This window comes from Hippocampus guttulatus, chromosome 1 (genome assembly GCF_054856545.1).
Source record: "Hippocampus guttulatus isolate MCC_2025c chromosome 1, RoL_Hgut_1.0, whole genome shotgun sequence".
Lineage (NCBI taxonomy): Eukaryota > Metazoa > Chordata > Actinopteri > Syngnathiformes > Syngnathidae > Hippocampus > Hippocampus guttulatus.
This window is the reverse complement of record NC_141261.1, coordinates 34,572,478-34,582,673: the sequence shown is the minus strand read 5'-3', so window position 1 is coordinate 34,582,673 and position 10,196 is coordinate 34,572,478.

Sequence of the window (10,196 nt, the reverse complement as noted above, 5' to 3'; positions counted from 1 at the left end):
GAGATAAATCTCATGGCACACATCCAAACAAATGTCACAAAGAAAGGTTGAATTCTGAAATAATGAACTCCGCTCAACCTGGTCTGTGTGAAATCTGGGCCTGTTTAATGAAACAAAAAGATGAGATACTCTCACCAATCCATGAGATTCTGTTGTGTGAAAGAAAACGTGTGTATACTCAAGGTTTACTGTGCCCTTTGCCATCTAATTGAAGAGCATGTAATTGTTCCGCCTGTCACTTTAAGATAAGATATCCTTTATTTGTCCCACACTGGGGAAATTTACAGTCTACGGCAGCAAGATTGTGGGTAGAAAGAAGAAAAACAAAGTGTTTGCATTCACAAAATAAATGTTACAGTTTCAATTTACACCGTTCAATTAAGTGCAATCTAAATATAGATATAGATAAGGTGGCTGTGCTATTTACAATTGTTCTCCACATCATTTTATTTTTTATTCAGCAGCCTGACAGCAGTCGGTAGGAACGAGCGGCGGTATCTCTCCTTCTTGCAGCGCGAGTGTAACAGTCTCTGGCTGAAGGAGCTACCTCGTGCTGTCAGGGCGGGCTGGAGGGGGTGGGAGGGACTGTCCATCATAGCTTTTAGCTTAGCTAGCATCCTCCTGTTGCTCACCTCCTCCAGAGGACAGAACTGGCCCTCACACACAACGTCACTCGCCGAGATAGACAAAGACAAGTGTATTTGTAATTTATATCCATCCCTTCTTTACCTTATCTTAAGTCAACAGTCTCAAACTTGGGCCTTAAACTGGACAGTGATTTCAAACTTGACCGGCAAATTGGTGCCGTTGTTAAATCCGGCTTCTTTCACCTTAGACAGCTGGCCAAAATAAAACCTCTCCTCTCACATGAACACTTTGAGACAGTAATTCATGCCTTTGTCACATCCCGGCTCGATTACTGCAATGCCCTTTACTTTGGAGTCCGCCAGTCCTCCATTAAGCGCCTTCAGATGGTCCAGAATGCCGCTGCTCGCCTCTTGACTGGTACTCGTAAGAGGGAGCACATAACTCCTACTCTGGCATCCCTTCAACTGCTCCCCATTCATTTTAGAGTTATTTTCAAGATCCTCTTATTTGTTTTCAAATCTCTGAATAATCTCGCGCCACCTTACCTCTCTGAGCTCATCCGCCCCTACACACCTGCCCGGCGCCTCAGGTCTGCGGACCAGACATTTTTAGAAGTACCAAGAACTAAACTGAGGCTCAGAGGGGATCGAGCCTTTTCTGTTGCTGGTCCCTCTCTCTGGAATGACCTCCCACTGAACATTCGGCAAGCCTCCCCGCTGCCCATCTTCAAAACCCTCCTCAAAACTCACTTGTATTCTTTGGCATTCGACTCAGCATGACTTAGATTTGTTCTTGGTTTTTCTGTTTGGTGCTTTCTACCGTCTTTGTTACCGATTTGTTTTACTGTTTATTGTATATGTTAAATTGCTCCATGTACGGCACTTTGTATGCAGCGATGGCTGTTCGAAAGTGTTCTATAAATAACAGAGATGTGTTCCTCGAGCAGGTCCTTGGCCTTGAGGACCGGCTCGAGGACCGAAGGGCGGTCCTTGGTCCTGGCCTCGGAGTCAAGTCCTTGGCCTTGGCCTCGGATTGCCGGTCCTCGGACACAATGAGGGATTGGAGCCTCGAGATCCTTGTCCAAGGACCGCAAAAATCACGAAGGAATCAAAAAAATTGCATCCAAGGAAACCCATATTGATGGATTAACTCTGGCGCTTTAATAGGGGCGGGTGTGCTACTGATAGGTGACAGTTAGCGCAACGTGTAAAGAGCGGCATCACAGTTAGTTTCAATCACGGTTTGTTCCGTTCGCGCCTTTCTGTAACAGTGGTGTCTTTTATTTAGTTATTTTTGCACAGTCGTCGCGTTTGTGCGGTCGCACTCGAATGTTTGTTTGAACCAAGTAATTTGCGTTACAGCTGGAGTCAATAATGTCGGCACTTCACTTGGGATTGGAACGGCCGTTGGGATTTGGAGTCCTTTTGCTCGATTCCAGTTATGTTTGCTGAATGCTTTCTCATGTTTGGAATAATGAATATTGATAATACATATATCATGGTTGATTTAATTATTTTTTATTATTATTGTGAAGTTGAAGTTATTAATTAATGTAGTATTAGTGGGAGTGGTAATAATAATAGTACTCAGAGAATGTTGAGAGATCAGCCATCTCGTTACCTCTGCGTCCCGCGTCCTAGACGCATAATTTTCCCACGGGACGCACAGTTCCAAACAATGTGCGTTTTTGGGACGCAAGGAAATTTCTCAGTCAAAACAAACAAACAAACTAAAAAACTACGGCAAGCCTGAGGATTTCACAGGAACAATCGTTACCGGTAGCGTGTCGTTTCCGTGGCGTCATTTTCACGGTACCGAAAAATAATTTAACTATAAAAGTCACCGCACTTGAGTTGACTGTGTGATCAACGCGATTTCACTGCGCCTCTATGTGTGTTTGTGGTGTGGTGTGGTGTGTGAGTGTGTTTCTTCTAATTTCCTTTCATCTTGTTTTGTTTTCAGTGTTGGGGGGGGCACAACAGATGACGTTATGTGCGCATGCGGGTTGTTATTTTAGTCCGCAAACTGAGGAATCGCGCGGATGAAAGTAGGAGATGGCGGCGAAAAAAACTCACCAAGGTCTACTAATTACGATATTTAAGAAATGGGAATGCTTGTCTGATTTTTCGTACGAATCGTCCAAAGGGCGTATCACTAAACTCACCTGTGACGTATGCACAGAACGCGAGAGCGAGATACGACGCGAGGCACGATTACGAGGCAAATTGGTCATTAGATTTGTAGGCTAATCGCTGTGAAAAATATTATGAAACAGTATTGGTTATTCTATAATTTACTGGTTGTAGCATGGTAACTTTATCAATAAAACATTCGTCACAAGGTGTAGTAATGCTAATGTTCACTGTTGGTAGAACTAATGATGACGTGTGTTAAATTCTTTCGTCAAATTGATCGTAGATTACACATGCATCGTCCTGGGAAGAGGATGTCAAGCCACATCAATACTTACATTACCAGTCAATTAATCTTTGCAGTGTGAGATTGGAAAAAATACTCTGATGATGCCACACGAGTACACCAGTTTTTGATCCATTTATTTTTTGGAATAAACCTGGAGTACACAGCTGCTGATGTAATGTTCATTGTTAATGCATAGTTTTCAAACATTGACCCTTTAAACATTATACTTATGAGTTTCGGGATTCTTGATTATCAATATCAGTCAAAATAGAAAAATGGGTTTACGGAACCCAACATTTGTTATCGTGGTTTCCCATTGGGTAATCCGACGGAACCGAAAAACGGTTACCATGAATTTCCGAAATCCTCAGGCCTGCTCCTGAATTATTTAAATTTTTGCAGCATTTGTTTATCATTGTATGTATATGTTGTTGTTTGTGTTATTATCATATGCAATTGAATAAGTAGACCCTTTCAGAATTCGATATTTGGGACTCTCTCAATGCATAATGGGACTCATACTTTTTTGATCAGCGAGTCCCTGGGACTCGCTGCCGGTAAACTATAAAATTATCATTGAGAGATTACCGCTTTTTCTGCAGTCAGTGATTGACTTCTATGCAAAGTCATTTCTCAACTTGTGTTCCGTGCCATGTCATGCCTGATGAGTGTTGATTTATAATAATAATAATAATAATAGATTTTATTTATAAGCGCCTTTCATCTTAAGAAACTACTGCACTAAAACATTAATTCATAAATGTATATCATATGCTTTTATTTTTGTTTTTCTCAATATAAATAACACGTACCCTGACTGTTCTACTCTTTGAATAAAAACACTTCATTCAAGTGTTAGGGAGTGCAAAGGGTTATGAGGGGTGTTGCAAATCATGAGGATCTGCCAAGTGGTATGATAGCATTGTTTTATACATGTCCTCGGCTAGGCCTCAGCTTCAAAATCAGTCCTTGGTCCTTGGCCTTGGCCTCGGAGGCAAGTCTTTGGTCCTTGGCCTTGGCCTCGGAAAATTTCTCAAGTCCTTGGCCTTGGCCTTGCCTCGGAAAATTTTCTAAGTCCTTGGCCTTGGCCTCGGAGTCAAGTCCTTGGCCTAGGCCTTGGCCTCGGGTTGCCGGTCCTTGGACACAACACTGATTGGGATGGAAAAATGTGTTGACAACGTTTGCTGCTCAGAGCTGATGCCATGTTGTGTCACTCTTGTTCGCTCTGAAATGCGAGAGCCCCATTTGGCCATGCAGGGCGAGCACTCTACGATAGCCTCTGCTGGTGAGAGTTGGCCATTGCAGCCTTCCGCAAGAATACCATATGATTTCCTATGACCCTCTAAAAATAATAACATAAAATGTGCACTCTGTGAACACGTGCTGCACTTGAAACTAAACCCAAACACATGGAAAAGCAAAAAAAAAAAAATCTAAACACACCAATTCAAAAGATAAATGTCATGCCTCCGTCACACTTTTTCATCATTATTATTATTCATTCATTCATTCATTCATTTTCCAAACCATTTCATCCTCACTAGGGTCACGGGGCATGCTGGAGCCTATCCCAGCTGTCTTCGGGCAGTCGGCGGGGGACACCCTGAATCGGTTGCCAGCCAATCGCAGGGCACACAGAGACGAACAACCATCCACGCCCGCATTCACACCTAGGGACAATTTGGAATGTTCAATCAGCCTGCCATGCATGTTTTTGGAATGTGGGAGGAAACCAGAGTACCCCAGGGTTCCCACTCTTCCACTTGCTTTTTATTTATGGACCTTTTAAGGACTTTTAAGGACCTTTTCTCCATTCAGCAGTGGATTCACGGTGGATTTAATGCCCGTTCAGCAATACGCGGGCTGAACCTAAAGCCACATATCACTGAGCTGGTGTTCAAATTATTGCTACCAAAGGAAGGGCACATCTTTATTTTTAGGGGCAATAAGCTAACCCTTGATTTGACATACCGTATGTCAAATATTCACTTTCCTACCTGTATCACAGGTAAGAAAATGAAAAAAACTATTTTTAAATTAATTCTTCAATAAAGCACACAAAGAAAAAATTAAATTCAGAAAATATAAAAATTTATTTTCGAATAAACACAACACTAAGAACAGAGCGAATGGTCATATGGGTCACCTGCACAGGGTTTAGAAAAATCTGGTTTCACTAACAGTGGCACTGCTTGCCGAGCTTAGCAGTATCCAGTATACCTGAACAACTGAAATGCATATCAGAAGTCTAAATCCCAAATGGTACAACCCTACTATTTTCCCTACCACCTTCAATGATCAGAAATGTTTTATAATGACAAATGTGAAACTAATATGACAATTAGGGAATAGCAGACAGTGACTTTGTTTTCTCCTAAATCTCTTTTGCAAGTCCTTGGAGATCAATTTTCTTCTGTTTTGCTGTGTGCCTCAATGCCAAAATTTGATTTGACCAGGAGGCTATGACAATACCTCTCACGGAGATGCCCTTCTTGCACACTCGGCAGTAGGCCGATGTATTATCACCAGCAATTTTTCCAACCAAATCACGGGACCCAGTCATGGAACTCCGGCTTGCCCAGCCACGCCACTTGAAAATAGCATTGTCCCGGAATATTTGTAGTTACGCCACTCGAGCGAAGCGCACCTCAGCCGTCGAAGGTCCACTGCTCTCTGCTGTGTGCGTCCATGGAACATGTACGCATGCGCATGTCTTTTGGTTTCAACCAACCAGCGCCGACGCAACCGACGTCACAGATCAAAGACGCTATGATCTACGACAACAGATAAGCTAGCCTAGCCAATACAACCGCTAAGCTTAGCTGACGCACACACAGCAGAGAGCAGCGGACTATCGATTTCTGAGGGGCATTCGCTCGAGTGGCATCGCTACATATTTGTCTGTCACTTGTTGAGATCGATAACTTCGATGAATAGATTTTTCCAGAAAATACGGTAATTGTTTGCGAAGCCAGCAACTAATCCATCCATTCACTGCCCCAGCATGGCGTTGATCTGTTGTTGTTACCTGAAATGACCCGAAGTGATCACGTGATCATCGTCAGAACGAATCGGAGACGGCGGGAAAAGCAGAGCAGGTACCAGGTCCTGCATTTTTCGACAAAACCATTCATTGAACGGGTGGGGAAAATGACATACACACATGAAATGAACACCACGGGTTCATTTTTATGGATTTTTATTGATTTTAGAAGCTTTCCCTGAAAATCATGGACAATTAAGAACATCATTTTACAATTTCTTTATTTATTATTATTATTTTTACTATTATCATTGCATAGACACGGCTCAAAATCCGCCTTGTGAACAACATTTTCTTAATCTTGCAACTTTTGACTGTTATTTTTGGTTATCGGGACAGAGCAACTTTATTATGTATTGACATCATTCGCTCTTCATTTCTTTTTCAACCTGGTGGGTACCCTCTCTTTGGCCGAGCATGACCTGATTTGTCAGACGCCTGATCCATTGCGCCACTCCAAGAATTCAAACCAACATCTCTCTGTTCTCCCCTGTGGGGGAATATTCCGCTCCCAAATAAAGTTATTGTTACCTTTTTCAGTGTGGGATGGATGCCTCTCTCATGAGTGCATCTGCCTACCATACACACCTACGAGTCTTTATCTCATCTGCCACTTGCAGCATAAAAGCCAGCGTGAACAGCCACCCGTTGCCACTTCGTCAGCGATCCTTCCTGCCGTTTTTGATTACCTTCCAGTTGTGACCACCTCGACCTGTCTCACTTACTGGCAATAAAACCCTTCTGTGTTTTTTGTAGTGATGGGTCCATGAGGCCTCATGAGGCGTGTCGACACACTGACACACTGTGTTGATCCTGTGCTGATACTGTGTCGCTGCCCACTGCCACCTGCTGGACCTTCAAAATTCCTGCAGCTAACCCACTTGACAGACTGAACTGACTGATTTGATGAAGAAGTGTATACAATATCATTCACATCCATGCATTCATGTTGTATTCTTCAATATGTTTGAATAATGTGAAAATTATGTAAATGAGGATGCTTGTGGGATTTGTCTTCACAAATCTTTAGTCAGAAAAATAAGTTGCTCCAGTGTTTTGAATTTCAGTCTGTTGCGTTTCTTGCATGCTATTTCCCCTGCTGTGGAGAACACACACACAATGGAATAAGACATGTCAAAAATCTGAGAGGCACTTGGTGAGACAAAGAGATTTGAATAAATACCTTATTCTCCAAAAGGAGATCAAAATGGCTCTACACGGCGGACAATTTGCGTTTGTCCGGAAGCTGCTCCATAATATGCACGTACTGTAGCAACGTCACTCGAGTGAAGCGCGCCTCAGCAGTCTACAGTCCGCTGCTCTCTGCTGTGCGCGCGTGAGCGCAAGCACGTACTCATGGCGCTGACGCAACCCACGTCACATATTAAAGAAGCTTTGAACCACGACAACAGCTAAGCTAGCCACGCCGACACAATGCTCGATGTCAGACGGACATGTTTTTCTGATCATCTATGTGTTTTCCTTTTTGCCCAAGTATATATTTTTATTCGAGCGAGGGTGAGGTCTGGCTTGTTTCGGCAGGCGGCATTGTGTCGCTAGACGCACTTCCTTATTATAATAATAATACATTTTATTTATAAGCGTCTTTCAAGACACCCAAGGACACTTTACAATAACAAAAACAATAAAACACAATACGGGTTGAGCAGCGGCGGCCAAACGTGCCAGCGTTCACTCAACCTGGAAGTCAGAAAGAAACCACAAGGGCAGGAGAGGGGGAGAAAAAAAACACGCTCGAACTATCCTCATTTTGAGGATAATTTGTGTTAGGCAAAAAAAACTCCTGCACAAGCATATGACAGTTACAACAGGTCACAAGACATAAACAATGAAGGCGGTGATACAAGGGAGTGTATGCGCGAGTGATTGTCTGGTTGTGTGTGTGTGTCAGGCCGCAGCTGATACGTCAAGGTCTTCTCGTGGAGACAGTCCTGGCATATCAGTCTATGGCCGAGAAGGAGGGGGTGATGGTGGGGGACTAGCTTCCGTGCGTACTTTCATCAGGGGAAGGTCGAGATAGCAGATGTTGTTTTGGTAGCAGGCTGCCCAACAATTTAAGACAGCCTTGAGTCTGTGGCTTATGTCTCTTAAGTGGCGTTGATTAGCCAAATCCGCGATTTCTTTCAATATTTGAGGACGGATTCCAGTTTCTCCAAGTTGTTGTCCATCCTGCAGTGACGCTCCAAAACCGCAACAGTTTGTGGTTGAGCACAGTCTGAGTCTGAGTGTTGGACATCCGCACTATGCCATCCTTAGACCGGCAGCCTCTTCACTTCTAATAGAGCCACACCCGTCGGTTGAATTTTGCAATAGATCAGGAAACTGCTAACACCAAACAGCAGCATACCTGTTATCAGAAGGCCGATAATGTAGATGTCATCCACATCCTCAACGGACAGTGTTGACAGGCACACCATTCTCCACTTCCTCCAGGGATCCAGGGTGTACCCAGCAGCAAAAGTCCCTGAGGGGCAAGTAGGCTCCCCACTGCCTGCTCTTCTCGTCGAGAAAATTTTGTCGATGGCATCGAGAGACCAGCCAACCAATTCCATGTTTGTTTTTAGGATGAAAATACGACAGGAGGCTCGGAAAAGTCAGACAAAGACAGCACATGGACTGAGTGGCGAGCAGAGAAGGGTGGGGTGGGGGGGGGGGGGGGGGGGGGGGGTTGGAGCAGAAAGCAAAACCGTCTGCCTTCGTCGAGAGCCAAGCAAGAATGGCAAGAATTACAAACACTGTGTGGCGGGCTTTTACTGCGTCATCGCCCCCTGGACTGAGTCGACGCAGGTCATGTGTTGGTCACGTGATCGTCACGAAGCAGCACACGCACCGACACGTGGATTGCTCTGTGAGCTCGATGCATCGGTGTTGCTGGACCCATCACAAGTTTTTGTGTCTGCGTGTGGTTCCTAATCTGTCTGCGTGTGATTTGCTCATCTCTCACGAAGCCCAACACTTTGCTTAACACCCGCGGCGCTCCCAGCGCTCCACCCCAACATCCTCGTCGGTTCGGTCTGAGATTTCTCACGGGTGGGCGTGAGATGTTCCTCCGCTTCGCTTGTAACCCACACCACTCTCGACCCTACCTGCCCTGCGCAACTCTGGCAGGGCCAAGCGGGTGGCATCGGTTCGGTCCCGGACCTTCGCGCAGTTTGATTACGAAGTTTTTCTTCCCTTTGATTGCACTCCCCCGGGCCCTCAAAGCGAGGTGCATCTCTGGCGGGGCCGAGCGGGCAGCAGCTTTGGTCCCGGCAGGTCGTGTTGGTGTGCGCGAGGTCTTCCACCTCTTCGCTTGCAACACTCGCCTTTGCCAGCCCGCCCGGCACAGCTCTGGTGGGGTCAAGCGACAGCATCGGTTTAGGTCCCGAGCGAAAAAACAAATGGGAGGGCGACACTGTGGACAAACAATGGATTCTAACACAAAGGGCAGAAAACTTCGACGCACACCCGCGTGACATTCTGCAAACGAAAAGATGCCACCCGCCTGTCCTTGCCGGGGTTCTGCCACGCCCGTAGGGTCGAAAGTGGCACAGGTTACAAGCGAAGTGGATGAAAAGCTCACGCCCACCTGCGCGAAAGGTCATACAATGCCGCTGCATAACACGGCCCGGCCAGGGCTGCTCCGCACGGACCGCTATGCAGCTCTGATCAGTGGGATCTTGCGGGAAGCCGGGAGGGGCGCGGATGTCAAGCAACGGGCTAATAAACCTAGTCGGATACGCGCCGGTACAGAAGCGATGCTGCCAGTTTGTTTCCTCCGGAGCTCCTCCAAGCCAGGCTGTCACGTTGCGAGGTGGTGGTGGACCCCAAAAAGCAGGCAGAAGGGAGGAGCAGGGTGAACTTGACGAACTGTATTTAAAACAGAGAAAACTAAATCCAAAACAAGCAAAATCCGAAGTAGCAAACAAAACCATGACTGAAGCAAAAACTAACCATGACCGAAAACAAACATGACTAAAACAAACCTGACAGAAGCAAACAACAAGCAAACAAACAATGACCCAACAATGAGTGCTCGGGCTGGGAGTCCTTTTAAAGCACTAATTACATAACGACCAACAGGTGTGCAGCTGCAGGGTAAGCCCTACAGTGCCATCTGTTGGTCCCAAACCAAATCATGACA